Source organism: Dromiciops gliroides, chromosome 3 (assembly GCF_019393635.1).
Source record: "Dromiciops gliroides isolate mDroGli1 chromosome 3, mDroGli1.pri, whole genome shotgun sequence".
Taxonomy (NCBI): Eukaryota; Metazoa; Chordata; class Mammalia; order Microbiotheria; family Microbiotheriidae; genus Dromiciops; species Dromiciops gliroides.
In genome coordinates, this window is record NC_057863.1 from 350,903,038 (window position 1) to 350,919,272 (window position 16,235).

A 16,235-nucleotide genomic window follows, 5' to 3' on the forward strand; every position below is an offset into this window, starting at 1 on the left:
TTTGAAATGTTTAGTGGCATTGCAATTAAGTGGACTTAATTGAACTGGAAAGTGAAAGTCTTGTTTAAAAGAAAAGAGAGAGTTTAGGTAACTAGTTATAGTTACACCGTTTGACTGAAGATGTTTGAAACAAGAATCAGTGAATAGAACAGAGCTAACAGGGACCTTGGAGACCATCTGGTCCAGACTCCTTACATAACATTTCCAAAGATCACAATGATACCAGCAGACAAGATAAAAATATGAATTACTGAAAAATGAAAACTTCACCTTAAAAAATTTACTGAGGTCTCTTTGATCAGTCTCCTCTTTTTGGTTTATCCCCTGAGAATCCTGACCTCTGAAATTGCTGGACACTGAATTTATTTCCTCAACTCCTATTAAAATATGATTGGTATTCTCTGTTGAAAGGGCAGGAAATTGAGGGAATGGTGAGTACTTCACTATTAGAACTGAGAAGTAGATTGAAAAACAAAGACCAATCACAGCAGAGGAGGAATCTGGGTTTGCTGGGTTTTGTTTTTGTTTTTTGTTTTTTGTTTTTTTAACTGTAAGGTAGGTAATTTTACTGTTTAGAACACCAGACTTCATGAAATCATAGCCAAAGGTCAGAATCAAGCTCCATAGGTGACTAATTGGCCCCCTTAGTCAGAAGAAGGATATATTGGCCACAAGAGAAGCCAAGTGAGGAAGTAATACAAATCCAGGCATATTGCTAGGAACACAAGTCAAAGTTAATGATTTCTCAGTAGCTTCATTTGAACATTTGAAGGACTGCATATTATATCAGCTCTTCTATTTAGGTCCATGCCATAATAATGTTGCTTCTTTGGAGAAATTCCAATATGGACCAAAAAAAAGTAATATAGCTAGAAAGTACTTTGGAGTCATCTAATCCATTTAGCCCTATGGCTCACAGAAATTAAGTGACTAAAGGCAACACAATTAATTAGTAGCAAAACAAGAACTTTTAATGGATTATTAAAGGGAAGTTAAAGTTATTTGTGGTACAATTTTAATCTCTTTAATTTGACATAATAGGGGCAAACTTGACCTTCCTCACATGATTGACTAATACTCCCATCATTCAGAATTCTAAACTGGAAAGATCTTTGCTCTTTGCCCCAGGGAAGAGTTCTGTTGTTTGGCTATCATAAAGGATGTTGTTAAGCCACAATATATACACATTTGAGGGGAAGTGAATTTTCTACTTTATTTGATCAGTGTTGATAGTCCATCTGGACAAATAAGGCCTCTAAATGGGTTTATATAGTAATGAAAGAAATATTAAACTGGGAATCAGAAGATGTAAATTTTAATTTTGGCCCCACCATTAACTCCATGGTGACCTTGGGCAAGTAATTTTATCTCCATTTGTAAAATGAGGGGTTTGGACTAAGGCCCTCTCTGTATTACTGTGTGATACTGGGCAAGTCACTTAATTTCTGAGTTTGTGTTTATTCATCTGTAAAATGGGGATAATAATATCTGTACTATCCACCCTCAGAAGACTGTTGTGAGAAAAGCACTTTGTAAACTTTAATGCCCTATAGAAATGTGGCTGCTAAAAAGATAAAAAAAGAAATGTGGCTGCTGTTCAACTGACATTTAGTAAGGTCAGAGGTAGTGGAAAGAATGATAAATTTAGAGTCAAAAGACCTGAATTGGAACTGGAGATATGCTACTTACAACCTATGCATCCTTGGGCAACTCCATTAATTTCCATGGGCTTCATTTTCCTCACCTGTAATATGAGAGGGTTGAATTAGATAATTTATAAGATAACCTTTTAGTTCTAAATCCTATGACATACACACGGTTCCAAGCACTCAGTGGATCTCTTTGTTTCAATTGTTATGGAGATCCAGCCATTGTTCTATTTCTCAGCTATAGCCCCAGCAGAACCTCCCAAAAAACGGAGCTCTCCAAACACCATACAGAGCAAGTTTCTTCAGCTGTATATGTGGGTGGGTTGAACTGGAAGACCTTTAAGGTCCTTTCAAGTTGTATTTAAATCTATGAACATATGATGATACAGATATGCATTCCAGCCCCTGAAGTAGAAAAAAATGGGGTTAATATATGGGGGGGAGGGGCAGCTAGGTGGCACAGTGGATAAAGCACCGCCTTGGATTCAGGAGGACCTGAGTTCAAATCCAACCTCAGACACTGGACACTAGCAGTGTGACCCTGGGCAAGTCACTTAACCCTCATTGTCCCACAAAACAAAAACAAAAACAAACAAATAATATATGGGCGGGGGAGGTGAAGCTGAGTGGAATAACCTTTCCTTTTAACTACAGTAACTCTTATAATATGTACTACTAATAAAGGGTGTCCCAATATTTTTGAGACAATCTGTGGTTATATTTTAAAATAAGACTTAAAACTGCAATAAGACTTTTGGGACATCTTGTATTACAGCAATCATCATATATTGCCCTTATACTTAGTTACCTTTACAAGTATATCATTTATCTCTTCAATTAGATTATGAGCTTCTTGAATTCAGGAATGTTTTATACTTTTTTCTGTATGACTTTCATTGTCTGGAATATAATATTTGCTGAACAAATATTTGCTTGATTGAAAAAAAATAAAAGTGGGGCTCTATTAAAAATGTAGATGTTCTGAATTAAGGTTAGCACAAAAACTCAAGGACTTCAAACTACCTCCAGAGAATAACTGATTCCAAAAAGAGGATCTTCAATAATAAAATTCCTAATATAATTTCCCCCATCTCCACCTCTACCCATACATCCATCTCTCTGTATCTAATCAAAACTAACCTCCCCCTCTTTCTTTTTCCTTTCCATTCACTAATTTAGCATCATCTTTTTATTCTGGGTCCCCAAGAACACAATTCAGTCTAGAGCCTCTTTTCTTTGGTTAATTGCCTTATGGCCAGACCCAAGAGAAAGCCCCTCCTTTAGTGATCTTGCCTCTTCCAGTTTCACAGGATCTACACTTTTGCCTCCCTTTTCCTTTTTCTTCACATCTCCTTCTTTCCTTCTCTCTTCCTTTCCAAATATGGCAAGTACTCCCATTTTCATGAAATGAATCTTCTCAGTTTTCTATTTGAGAAGATAAAGATGATCTCAATCCGAGGTAAAAAGAGTAAGTCAACAAGCATTTATTAAGTACCTAGTACTGTATGCATAGTTCTTCCTTAGGTACTAGGGTGTTGCAGAGTAAAAAAGAATAAGATTTGGGACTTGCCCAAAGAGCTAGAAAGGTTGATTTTAGTAATGGATTACCAAGGTGAAATTCAAGAGCTCTAAGGTATATATAATCTTTTTTTTTTTGGTGAGGCAATTGGGGTTAAGTGACTTGCCCAGGGTCACACAGCTAGTGTCAAATGTCTGAGGCTGGATTTGAACTCAGGTCCTCCTGAATCCAGGGCCAGTGCGCTATCCACTGCGCCACCTAGCTGCCCCATATTTTTAATCTTAAGGTTACTTTGACAGAGAGGAACTATGGCCTGTCCCAACTCTTTCTTAGTGCCCTCATCAGAATCATAGCCTGGAGGGAATGTTGAGCTATTTCTAAGTGTTTCTGATATATTTTTTTAAATCTTCACAAGGTAGATTGTTCAGTAACAAACAGTACATACAGTGTCATGAACTTATGTCTCCAGCCTTAACTCATACTACTCTCTCTTGTGGACCCCATGCCCCATGGATCCCATGATGCTTCCTCATCTTCAAATGAGCTTTTCCAAGACTTTTTTCTAACGCCTTTGCTCACAAAATCCCCCCACTGGCAGAATGCACTTTTATCCTCCTTTATCTTACCCATTTCCAAAGCCACCTTATCCACGAAGTCTTCTCTTAATGCTGGCTTCCCACTCCCATGGTGATCTTTACCTCATCTTAAACTCTGCACTGTTTGTATTCCTCTTACAAATTTATATTCATGTTCTTATTTACATTTTTTTATTCAGGTATCTCATCTCGGCCCCTGCCAACTCCTTGAGAGTAGATACTCTTATTTTATTTATATTTGTATCTTCCCCTCCCTCTCCCTAGCACAGCACAGCACAGCACAGTACACAGAGGAGGCACCTAGTTAGTGCCAGATGGATAAATGGATGGATGGATTTGTGGATAAAAAAAAAAAAGAGCTCACAGTCCAATTGAGGAGAACACACCACACGAGTGAGGCAGTTAACAACCCTAAACGGACTATAAGTGCCAAATGAGTGATGCCGATCAATTCTAAGAGAATTCAATGGAGAGATCCCTGGTTGACGAGAAAAAGCTTCTCAGAAGAGGTGGGGTTTGAGTTAAGTTTTGAAGGATGAGGTTAGAGTTGCTACTTAAAAAAAAAAGTGAGGAAGTGAGGGCGCTGGGGCAGGTAGTAAATGATGCAGTTTTTAGCTTCCCTTGTCCACCGAGGCTGCTCTTATATTGGCAGCGATGCAAGCTCACCAGGAAATGTGTGTGTCTGCCACAATGCTAATGCACCTAGTAGGCGCTAGATAAATAGCTGAATGAATGGAAATGGAATGAATGAATAAAATGAAATGACATCAAGAAGGCTACCAGTGATGGGGTAATCCATTTCTCTCCCTAGCCAGCGGGTGGCCTTGGGAAGCCAGGAGCGTAGCTCCGGAGCTAGGACGGGCTGGGCCGGGCTGGGCAGGGCTGGGCTGGGCCAGGCCAAGCGGGAGCTGGGATGGTGGGGGAAGGGGCGTTGCCATCTGCTGCTCCTTCCCAGGCTATTGGATTAGTGGCCTTCAGGGATGAGCTCAGCCAGATCGGCTTTCAGCTGCAGCCTCTTCCCTGTCCTGTAAGGAGGGGAGCCGGCGGGCGGCGGCGGTGGCGGCGGCGGCCGCGGCAGCAGCAGTAACAACAACAGCAGCAGCCACAGCTAGAAGAGAAGTCTGGATCTCCGCACAAAGCCGCCCAGCCGCGAGAGAAGAAACGCACTGCAGACACTGAATCGCCCCAGGGCACAGGGGAAGCTAGGCTGCAGGGGCCCCTGGGGCCGAGACACTAGGGCCAGTGCCCCGCGAGAGACAGAACTCCCAGCACTGGCCGGGCGCGCTCTGTGTCTCTTAGGCTATCCGAGTACGCGCGCTGACCGCGGAACCCCTGACCGCCCCAGACAGGCCAGCAGACAGATGTTTCTTTCCCGCCGCTGCTGAGGCTCCCAACTTCTCCAAGTGCTCTGCAACTCTGGGGTGGCCCCCGTCTTCCCGAGAGCCTGGGAGCGCTCTCTCCCTTCCTGCGCGCTACCGCGGTCAGTTTAGGGAGGACGCGCTCTCTGGAAAAGGAGAGCGGAGCCCGGAATTCCAGACCCCCTCCTCCCGGCCACCCAACGGGGCGCGGCTGCTGGGCGAGTTGGGGCTTTGCTCGGAGACTCGGTGAGCTGGAGATTGGCTGGCACTTGGCGATAAACTAGATTCATATGTATTTTATGGTAAGTACTGAAATCCCCTCTTGGCTCATTCTTCCTCAGCTCTGAAGAGGCATTTGAATTTTAAGCTATTCAAAAGGGGTACTGATCGGAACCCGGCTGCTTTACAAGTTAAGCACCAGGCATGCTTTTATGGGGCTGTTCTAAAGCACGCTGTTGCGGTCTGCACACAACCCTTGCTTCTTCGCCTTCCACTACCCTCTTTCCCTAGGGAGTCTCGGTGCCCCGCGCTCCTTAGGAACAGGAAGGGTGATTTTCTGTATGTGACAACCATCTGCCCCAAGCAGGCGACGGGGGGCTCTCGCACCTTTTGTTCGCTGGCGGTTTGATTTATTGACAACCTCCCGGAGCTCGGTGGTTATCTGAGTTACGGTAGTAAACGCCTGTGCCAGCATCACTCTCCCGCAGAGGTTGAATAGCCCAGGTTGCACTTCGGGCTAAGTTAATTACCACCCTCCCCTCCTCCCCTCCCCCCCTCCCCCTTCCCCAGCCCTACGGCTTGTGATCCAAACTTTGGTAAAGAGAGGCTGGGAATACCCCTGAAACCAAAGGCCAAAGGGACTGCTCGTATTCAACAGAGCCTTTAAGTAAGGCTGGTGTCCGGAGACAGGGCTACTTCTGTCATTGTTGGCAAAGCCTTTTCTGTTTTCTTTTCTTTTTGCAACAGAATCCCTGGGGGATAAATCGCGTGGTATTCTGGGGTGATGTACTGTGATTTGGGAAATATCCCATTGGGATCACTGTCCTACAGCGTCTATGAGCTTCCACTATATACTTCTCTTCTAATTTATCACATTTGATTGGCCTAAAAATCGTCGGTTCATGATTGGTTTTACTTATTTCTCAAAGAATCTGCCCCATAAACATTCCATTTCCAAGAGAGGATAAAGGTATTTTTGTGTGTTTCTAAGCCGTATTTGTGGCCAAGATTTGAGGTTAAAGACTTGAATTCTTTTTGAGCTGGTATGATCTTTCACTTTTAACATGTTTGACCTTTGTATAGTGCTTTTAACTTGGTTTGCATGTTCTTAAGAATATTCCTGGGGCAGCTAGATGTTGCAATGGATAGAGCACCAGCCCTGGAGTCAGGAGTACCTGAGTTCAAATCTGGCCTCAGACACTCAACACTTACTAGCTGTGTGACCCTGGGCAAGTCACTTAACCCCAATTGCCTCACAAAAAAAAAAAAGAATATTCCTAAGAGGTAGACTGGGGAAGTATGATTAACCCCAGATGAAAAACTTTACAGATGAAAAACTGAGAGGTTACATTTTTAAGCCTAAAGTCACCCTGGGACTGGAGCCCAGGTCTCCTTACTCTTTTTTGTTTTATTTTTTGTGGATTAAGTGACTTGCCCAGGGTCACACAGCTAGTAAGTATTAAGTGTCTGAGGCTGGATTTGAACTCAGGTACTACTGAATCCAGGGCCGGTGCTTTATCTACTGAGTCACCTAGCTGCGCCCCGCAGGTCTCCTTACTCTTAATTTTTTCCATTCCACCAAGAATCCCCAACCATTAGATTGAGAAGTAACTGTAGATCTTAAAACCTAATTTCCTTGTGAATCTTCAAACCTACTGCTCCTATTTACCTTCATTTCTAGTTTATCTGGCCTCCCAAAGTGCTGGAAAAATGATACTTGACATACTCTCCCCTTCCTTCCCCATTGCATACACCTTACATTATGGTTAGTATCCTTACTCCCTGGGAAATACACTTTTCGATCACACAAAAAAATGTTGAAGCCCTACATCTGATCAGACTTTCACATATATAATGTGTGAAATGTGTGGTTTCATTCATTCAGTTAACCACTACTTAGTTCCTCTTTTGTGCTGAATGCTTTGCTCAGGCTCTCAGGAAATAGAAAAATGGGATTGTGGCAATTTTCAATTTGGGATTAACATTCTATCCCTGGTGGACCCAGTTTATAAACCATCAAGCCCCGAGGCAGAGCAGGCCTCCCCACCTCCCCAACAGGCTGTTGTTCTTGTTCAGTCTTGTCCAACTCTCTTGTGACCCATGAACTACAGCACACCAGTACTATTCATGGGGTTCTCTTGACAAAGATTCTGGAGAGGTTTGCCATTTCCTTCTCTGGTGGATTAAGGTAAACAGAGGTTAAGTGACTTGTTCAGGGTCACAAGGTACAAGTATGAGGTAACATCTGAACTCATGTCTTCTGATTCCAGGCCAATGCTCTATCCAACTGAGCCCTGTACCTGCCTCCAAGCTACTCTTACCCTAATGAGAAGCTTATACTTTTAAGATGGGCAATACCTAAGTGATGAAAGTCAAGAGAGAAAATATTACCAATTTATCAACTCTCCTAAAAGGGGAATTGTGACCAAAAGTAGTAAAAAATAATAATAATGATAGTTGTAAGACAGTGTGAGATAGTGGATAGAAGTACTTTGGCATCTGGAAGACCTGAGTTCCAGTCCAGCCACTGGCATTTTAGTTGTGGTAACCTTGAGTAAATCAATTAACCTTTCAGTGTCCCCAGAAAACAGTCTAAGACTAGGAATAATAGTAGAGAGTGTTTTCCACTCTGGGAATTCCTAATACTGATGAAATCATAGGTTCTGATCCCTTTTGTTGTTCCCATGACAGAAGCAGCATGGTGTGGTAGAATAAGTAATAAATAGATTTGAAGTCTGGGTGCCTGGTTTTGAAGGCTGGCTCTGCTTTTTACTTCCTGTCTGACCTTGGACAGGTCAAGTCACCCTTCCTAAGCTTCAGTTTCCTTATCTGTAAAATAAGGGCTTTGGAGTAGATAATTTCTAAGGTTCCAATAGTAACAGCTTTGCCTCAAGCACATTTTACTTGAGAAACTCGTGCTTTCTAAGCCTGATCTCATTCATTTTTCAAGGTATTCTCATAAGCCTGGACTTACGAGACTCTTTCTGGACTCTTTTTCTAGACCTGATGACTTGAAGCCACGTGGTCTTTCCCACCGAAGGCTAAAAGAGGACCGGAGGCCTCCAGGACTTGTTTTTCTAGCATTGTTTACTAGAATGTAAATTCCTTCAGACTCAAGGCCTGGTCCTCCCATTTATTTGTATCTCCATGCCCCCACCCCCTCTTAATTCTATGTGGGTTTGGTGTTAAGTAAACCAGTTGTCATACCCTGAGGAATACTACCACCCTGATCCCCTGCAGTGTCTTAAAGTGGAATGTGAGTGAAAGAGACTTGGGCTCTCTTTGAACTGAAGGCCAGTGATTGGCTTACTTGATAGTCTTTATTGTTCTAAAGGATGCTCCAATCTTCCTAGACCTGAGCAACTACTTCATCTGTCTGAAGTTCAGTTTCCTCATCTGTAAAATGAGGGGATTGGACTAAGTGACCTCTACAGCCCTTTCCAGCTCTAAATCAGTGCTTCTATGATCAAGCTGCCATGTCTGCTTAATAATCCTGGTTTCTAGGACTAGAGAAGTGTAAGGGGAGTTTAAGGAATAAAAATGTCCAGCGCTCACCTTGAGAGGTTAAAGGCTGAAAATGTAAACAGGTTTTAAGAATGGTTGAGGGATATCAGTGGATGACAGATTGATGGTGGGCTGTTAAGAAAAGCTGGGGATATTGTTATAGTCCATCAACCCACAAGGATGATGTTATTAGGGGTCATAATAGCCTCTTCCTTGGTGGTCTGAGTACTGAAGGTACTAAGGAGGAGGCCCTGGGAAAGCAGTTCTGGTGAACCTTGCTTAGGTTGCAGGGATCCTTGCCCCAAGAAATATTCAGGCTCCTAGAAAAAAAAAAAAACCTTTAAGGGAGAACTGGGAAAGGTAGCAGCTAAAGATGGGGTGGAAATGTAGAAGAGGTATATGCAGAAGAATATGAGGAGCCTGATATGCTGGAGTAGGTTGGGAAGAGTCAGGGGAAAGTGCTGATAAGAAAACAATAGATAATCCTAAAATATAATGTATTTTAAGTTTTGGAATCCCAGGTATGAGAAGCATTTTCTTTTAGGCAGCTTCCTTTAAAGTATCTGGCTATTCTGAAGAAGCTGTCTACAATCTGGTATTCGTGGCAAATGATGGTTTCACCATTTTCCCCTTTCTTTTCAACAAATTTGAATTTTAGCATGGGCCTACAGTGCCTTAATTATTTAAGGCCTTGGGCAAGCCTGTGAGTGAGGCATAGCTAGAGTTCCAGGTCTGGAATCAAGAAGACCTGAATTTAGAAATATACTTATTAACTGTGTGACCCTGGGCAAATTACTTAACCTTTCTTTGCCTCAGTTCCCTCATCTGGAAAATGGGGAGAATAATAACACCTATCTTGTCTTGAGTATCAAACGAGATAATAATTGTAAAGCACTTAGTACAGTGCCTGGCACATAGTAATCACTATATAAATGTTAACTATTATTTTGGGGAGAGGGAGACTTCCATTGGCTTGAAAAATCTTATTAAGAGGCCACATGCCCATCATAGGATCATAGATTTTTAAGTCAAAAGTGACAAATCACTTAAATTCTCTGGACCTCAGTACCCTTGTCTATAAAATGAGGGGATTAGATTCACTGGTGCCTAAGGAAACTTTTGGCTTTGACTTCATGATCCCATAATCCTAGCCTTGGTTTTTGGTGCATTCTAAAGTTGAAATGCCTTGGAAGTATTTTTATGGGAAAAGAGCAAAAGTGTAAAACCAGTCTGACAGCTTCTATTTCATTCAGTTCGACAAAGCACTGTACTGGGGCATATACAAAACGTTTAGATGAGACACCTGTCGTCCCCAGTTAATTGGTAGGGGTGTAAAACAAAACACTAGTTACCACAATATGCAGTTTACATGATAAATTCATTAGAAAGGTACAAAACCCAGTGCTGTGTGAGGTCTGAAGGGGAAAGCTGTTACTGATAAGGATAAGAGAAAGATTTATAGAAGCCATGGCATTTGAGCTGGGCTTTCATAGTGGGCTTTCATTTGGTGCCAGAAACAAGAGCTAAGGTAGGTACCAGTGATATACTGGTAAATGTTTAATAACAGGTTCTCTGAAATGTACACAAAGACACACTTTTAAGTTTAAGCTTAATTACTACCATTTTTTTTTTTGTGGGGCAGCAGGGGTTAAGTGACTTGGCCAGGGTCACACAGCTAGTAAGTGTCAAGTGTCTGAGGCTGGATTTGAACTCCTGAATCCAGGGCCGGTGCTTTATCCACTGCGCCACCTAGCCGCCCCCAATTACTACCATTTTCTGATGACTTTAAGTTGGGACAATCAAGAAAACAATAAATCAAGCCCTTATTTGTAGTGATTGCAATTCCCAAGGTGTAAATGCTCACATTGAAAATTTTAAAATCTGCAAGAGACAATAGGAGCTGGCTCCAGAACACATACATACCTTCACACCTTTGGCCACAGGATTCTTATCTTTGCATCCTTAGGTGAGTGAGCTCATCCAACCAAATGTCAAGGTAGTATGTGAAGAGTAGGAGAAAGGAGTAGGGAAAAAAAATTAGGGTGGTCAGATCTAGAAATTCCTCTGAGGAGCCAGTAAAGGCAAAACTGAAAAATGGTCCCTGGGTGGACCCAATGGGTAGTCATTCTGCCCCCTGTCAGGATCCCCAGGCTGAGAAGATGGGATGAACTATCTTCTCTTCTTATTTTTTACTTGTCAGACTAGTTAAACCTATGACTGACCCCCTTCTCTGTCCCCTGTTGATTTGATAGTTGGATCTAATAATTAATTTGGCTTTTTCAGTGTCTGGAGGCTGTCAAACATAACAGAGTGAGGATTTTTCTTGAGTATCTGAGTGCTCAGGTGATTTGACTATAATCAGAAAGTACTGTTAGAATTCAGCATAGTGTTTTTCAGGGGCTGCATTTGTTATTTGACTCTGGGGACACGGGTAAGAGAGTGAACCTTTAAGCTCAGTGTGGCCTTTCTCTGCCCTTCCAAGAAGAGTAAAATACACACATTGGAAATTATTTCATTTTCCTTGATTTGCCTGTGATTTTCTTGTGAGCTTCTGGCTTACTGCCAGATAATTAAAAGGAACCTTCCTCATCTGTGCTGGAAGTTAAACAGGCTTCCTGGGGATTCTGGTAATTCCATTTCTGCTTTCCTTAGGCATCCTAGCCTTCTGAAATAATAATACCACCTTGTATAGTCCTTTAGAGAGGACAAACTATTTTCACATCTATTATCTTAATTCATCCCCACAACAATTATTGAGGTAGGTCTTCTTTTTACAAGAGGAGAAATCAAGGTATAGAAAGATGAGTGTCTTGTCCGAAGTTCCACTGGATAGTGTTAAAACCCAAATCTTCTGACTGCATTCAGTGTTCTTTACACTACATGAAGTAGAGAAGATAACTGACTTTGAGTCTGAGAACCTGGTTCAGATGCCCATTTCTGCCATTTGCAACCTGTGTGATCTTGGGCAAACTACTTAAACTCTAGGAGTTTAAGCTCAGAAGAGACCATTATCTTTTCATCACGCCTACCATGTTCACTTGATGATTCTGGTTTCCAGGTATAGGACCAGCCTTATGCTTAGGTGGAGTCTTTGATAGGATTTATAGAAAGTGGGGCAACCCTGTGCCCCCGAACAACATACTTCTGCTAGAGAAGAGTCAAGGATAACTGTAAAGTTTCAAGCTCAGAATAGTAATGGCACAATTGATCACAGGAAGTGAATTCTCCACAATTTGGGTGTGAATATGATGACTTTGGTTTTAAACATACTCAATTTGAGGTGGTTGGCAGAGCATTGAGGTGGAAATGTCTAACAGGAATTTGGAGATAAAGGACTGGAATTTGGGAGAGAGGCCAAAGAGAGAGAGGAGATGATGTAAGAGGGAGCAGGTGAATCTGGAGTTGAACTGGGGTTCAGATCTCATCTCTGTTATCTGTGTGATCTGGGGTGATTCCTGATTTCATCTCTCTGGGCCTCATTTTGGGCATGTGTAATCTGAGAGGGGTAGGGGTGGGCTAGATGATCTCTAAGGTAACTTTCTAGTTCTAAAATTGATGAGCTACAGTATGTAGTACCTGTAAGCTAGAGTCAGAAATTTCATTGAAGCCTTGAAATTAGGTGAGTTCTTGCAAGGAGAGGGGAGAGAGAGAGGAAAAAAAAAACAAAAAACAAAAAACTGAAGGTAGACACCTAAACCTGTAGCCTTGATTGTCAATGAATGTGACTTGGAAATCAGTGCTACAAAATGTATTATTTTACTTTACTTGTGCATTCTTAGGAAATTAGCAAAACTTGACTATTCTCTTTACTGCAGTTTGTATCATACTAATTATTTATTCTTAAAATATAAGTGCAGCAGGGGCAACTAGGTGGCGCAGTGGATAAAGCACCGGCCATGGATTCAGGAGGACCTGAGTTCAAATCTGACCTCAGACACTTGACACTGTGTGACCCTGGGCAAGTTACTTAACCCTCATTGCTCCACAAAAAAAGTGTAGTAAGAACTTAGAGAACCATTACATTCTCCCTTCATCCTTTTCTTTTCTCCTAGGCTCTGACTTCCTTCCTTCACCTTCCTCACTTCTCCAAGGAGCAGTTTAATTAAATGAGACAGGACCCTCTGATACCTTTCTTTCAGTTCAGTGAGCACCAGAAGGGACTAGGAAACTTGACCTTGTCTGGCATTACAGGGAGAGAAGCCCAACACCTGTTTGGTTTTAAATCATTAAAGACCTCCATGCTCTCACGTGTGCTCGCAAGCTCACTCACACACACACACACACACACACACATACATAATATATTCATGTGCCTACACATGTCATGGGTTAACCATTTTGTGGTAGGTCTATCTTGTAATTTTTCTTTTAAGGTCAAGTATGATGGGTTCATGGCTTTTTTTTTTATTCTACCATGACTTTATTTTAAGAAAACCTAATCTACTCAGATTTTTATTTGCCAGGTGAATTACAGGTTGATTATTGGCATCAAAAATATTTGACTGGGGGCAGCTAGGTGGTACTGTAGATAAAGGATTGGCCCTGGATTCAGGAAGACCTGAGTTCAAATTCAGCCTCAGACACTTGATACTTACTAGCTGTGTGACCCTGGGCAAGTCACTTAACCCTCATTGCCCTTAAAAAATATATGTTTGACTGTGGCAGCTAGGTAGAGCACTGGTCCTGGAGTCAGGAGGACCTGAGTTCAAATTTGGCCTCAGACACTAGCTATATGACCTTGGGCAAATCACTTAACCCTGATTACCTTTTTTAAAAATTGACTATTTGCTTTAACAAAAGTATGCTCCCCAAAGGTATCCTCTAGTTAGAAACACCATCCCAGACCACAACACATTTTTAAGGTGTAGTTTGATTTACAAAAATTTAATTTACAACTGACTTTTCAGACATATTTCTGTTGTGCAAATGGAGGTCCATGCTCTTTTATTTGTTTCTTATGTTCCCCAGTTATCAAGAAGAAAGGCTAGCAGGTTCTGAATTCTTGTTACCACCTGGTGTTCAAATAGCTGGGTCTTTTACAAATGAATTTGCAGGGTAAGTTGTCGTAGTTATCATTTCAACTATGCTGTGCTAGGAGCAGCAGTCTTTTCAGACTCATTAGGCCTGCTGTCTACATAGGTTCCTCTTACATTCACATCATCTCTTTTCTCCTGCCTCAGGAGGCACCACTCCACATCTCCAATTGCTCTCTGCATCACTAGGCTAAGAGAACCCACCCTAATGGCCTTAGGGAACACACACAGAAACACAGACCAGATTCCCATGGAAACCAAGTTATAGAGTAATGCAGCAAAACCACATTGACATGGGTCCCAGGGAGACAGGATTCATGATAATTTGGGCAGGAGTGGGACTTGAATCTCCCTTTGGATACCTCACAAGAAAAGATTTGCTGAGACAATTACAATTAGTAAGGTATACAGGCTCACTGGAAGCATATTTAACTTACTGGGAACATATTGAACAAGTTCTTTTTAAGGACTTCAGTACTTTTATTGTTGGTTTCCATGAATGAATCATAGGCTGTTAAGGCTGAAAGGCAGTTTAGAATTTATCCAATCTCTTGTAATTTTTTTGTTTGTTTTTGGTGAGGCAATTGGGGTTAAGTGACTTGCCCAGGGTCATACAGCTAGTAAGTGTCAAGTGTCTGAGGCCAGATTTGAACTCAGATCTTCCTGAATCCAAAACCAGTGCTTTATCCACTGTGCCACCTAGCTGCCCCCTCCTCATTTTAAAGATACATAAACTGAGGCCTATAGGACTTAAGCAAATGGTATTAATAATAGCTTATAGAGTGCTTGCCTATTGGGCAGCTAGGTGGTGCAGTAGATAGAGTGCTGGGGCCTGGTGTGAGGAAGTGTCTCATCTTCCTGAGTTCAAATTTGGCCTCAGACACTTAGCTGTATGATCCTGGGGTAAGTCACTTAACCTTGTTTGCCTCAGTTTGCTTTAGTTTACTCATTTGTAAGATAAGCTGGAGATGGAAATGGCAAACCACTCCAGTATCTTTGCCTAGAAAACCCCAAATGGGGTCATGAAGAGTCGTACCTGAGAACAACAATGGGACTATTTGAAAAAACTTAAAAGTTTTAATGTATCCTTAAAAGAAATAAAGCAATAAAACTTTCTTTTAAAAATATAGAATTCAAACCTTTTGCTAATTCAGAATGACTATTCCTTTGGGTCTGAATTTGAGAAGTTAAGATGAGGGGGGAGGGTAGAATTGAATGAGTTTTTCTTGATCCCTGAGAGGTAGGGGATGGGGGTGGGATTGGGGAAGGGAGATGGCATATTTGCATGGTAATTGCATAAGATCCTGGAAGTATGCTTCAGTCTTTCCACAGGTATTTGTTGGGACTAACTAAATGGACCATTTCAGACTTAGGTGCTGGGCCCTGTATTGTTGAGAAAAAGTAGCATTCAGAGGGCCTACAGAGTCCCTTACAGACTTCTGTCTGTTTCTTTTAGAAGCTCAAAATCAAATATTCATATTTTTATCATTTTCTTGCTGGTGAATAACTTCTCAGCAGCTACACACAAGCAGAGCACTGGAAAGTGAAATTGGCAATTTGTGGGGTTTTTTTGTTTTCTGCTCAGACATGAGTTGAACTCAGTCATGTACAATACCTGATAATATAATTAAACATCCAGGTCTAAATGAGGCTGAGGAAATAAATAGTTTGGTTCCAGAGAGATGTGGTGTCATTCTTTGATGCTTTTTGTAATCTGTATTGGTTTGAGAGAATGAAGCCCATTTTCATAAGAAAAATCAATCCAGGTGTACCCAACCTGTGCCCAGCCTCATGGAGTAGAGGAGACAAGAATAGAGTATTTGACCTTAAGGAGCTTTATAAAGTCTGTCTAAGGTTAAGAGAACAAATTTTCGAACACTAAACAGAGAATAGTACAAAGATAGTGTATAAGAAATAAGTATAAGTAAAGTAGTAAATTAATAAACAAAATAGTTTTTATTGTTAAGTCATTTTTCATTCATGTCCAACTCTCCATGACTCCATTTGAGGTTTTCTTGGCAAAGATACTGGAGTAGTTTGCCTTTTCCTTCTCCAAAGCAGTAAATAAAGCAGTAAATTGAATAGAATCAAGTCAAAATGCTTGACATAGAGCAGTCAGTCTAGGAGGGGAGGGAATATTAACATTTCAGTTATTAGGGAAATCTTTTTTTTTTTTTGAGGCAATTGGGATTAAGTGACTTGCCCAAGGTCACACCTAGCTGCCCCTATTAGGAAAATCTTAATGGAAGAAGTAGAATTTAAGATAAGCAGAATTTAGAGAGGTTAGGAAAGGCTTCACATTTTGGTTAATAAGTCTTAGTAAGTGCCAAGAGGTAGAAATAACCATGTGTGCTAGG

The 16,235-nt window shown here is 41.5% G+C and overlaps 1 protein-coding gene across 1 annotated transcript in view; it reads left to right on the top strand.

The window, feature by feature from the left end:
• Positions 1-4,869: 4,869 nt before the first annotated feature.
• The window catches only part of SPSB4 (splA/ryanodine receptor domain and SOCS box containing 4), a 142,379-nt gene continuing 131,013 nt past the window's right edge, over positions 4,870-16,235 (top strand). Inside the window, exon 1 of the mRNA XM_043996522.1 lies at positions 4,870-5,424. The gene's annotated coding sequence lies outside the window, so the exon portion shown is untranslated. The remainder of the gene's footprint in view (positions 5,425-16,235) is intronic.